Consider the following 1152-nt stretch of genomic DNA (forward strand, 5'->3'; position numbering starts at 1 on the left):
AACAGTGAAATTTGGACTCCTTTTAACTTTGATGGTTCAAATGCAGAGTGTAGACTGCAAGGTTAAAATTCCCATCAATCAGGCTCCACAAATAACCCGCACAAGCCATCTGTACACTTGATGCATCAGCGAAGCAGAACACAATTGATGACAAACTAGGTAAAATTATCGCAGAGAAAACACCTACAAGGGATCATTCCTCAAGATGGTGAAAGAAGAAGGCTATGTTCCTCATCTAGTGTTTAATGCTAAGGAAACCGGACACTCCATTCCATCAAGCCATCAATGACCATCACAAAGGTAAATAAAAAGACCATACCATACCATAGCAAATTTATTATACATAAAATAAAGTATATTTTGTGTAGTTTTAAGGCTTAGAAAATTAGAAAGTAGAAAATTCTGTTTTATGGGGACGTTGGAACAGATTATTCTCATTTTAATGGTTTCCTATGGGAAATTAATTTTTGGGATACACACTTTCGCACTGTCTGGGAACCAATTAAGTTCGTAAGGCAAGGTATCACTGTACTTGATGAATGCTATAGCTGTTTTTAGCAAAAAAAAAAATATATATATATATATATATATATATATATATATTAATTTTTGATTAAAAAAAGCTATTGCATTCATCCCTCATGGTTTTGTACTTGTCAGTGACCTTTGACCTCGCGGTAGAGGGGCAAATCCAGCTGCAGCTTTGTCCCGCCGTCTGAATGGCTATTCATTAAGCGAGCAGACCCACCAGCTCTTTTTGCATTGGGCGGATTGTGTCATTCCACTCACATTCCTGAGTGCATTGAAGTGTGGGGCTTGTGTGCGTATGTGTGTGTGTGTGGGGGGGGGGGGGTCTGTCAGTGGAACAGGTACATGTGTGTGTGTATTGGAAAGGATAAGGGGGCCCTGCAGGGGTTGGGGAAGCGGCATGTGATCGTGTATGGGGGCCAAATAAAAAAATCCTTCCATTACTGTTCCAAATGTACATTGCAGAGTGTGTAGTAAAGTCATCAATGAAAATCAGTGCAGCAATTTGCGTGTGGCTGTTCAAACGTTTAGGAAGCTCATTTGGTTTCTCATTCTTTATGTGCGGCGTGGACTTGAAAGTATGTGGCGTGGAGATGGGGGGGGGGAGGCCTCGGGAAGACGATT

Source organism: Hippocampus bargibanti, linkage group LG16 (genome assembly GCF_051943395.1).
Source record: "Hippocampus bargibanti isolate YZ-2025 linkage group LG16, ASM5194339v1, whole genome shotgun sequence".
Taxonomy (NCBI): Eukaryota; Metazoa; Chordata; class Actinopteri; order Syngnathiformes; family Syngnathidae; genus Hippocampus; species Hippocampus bargibanti.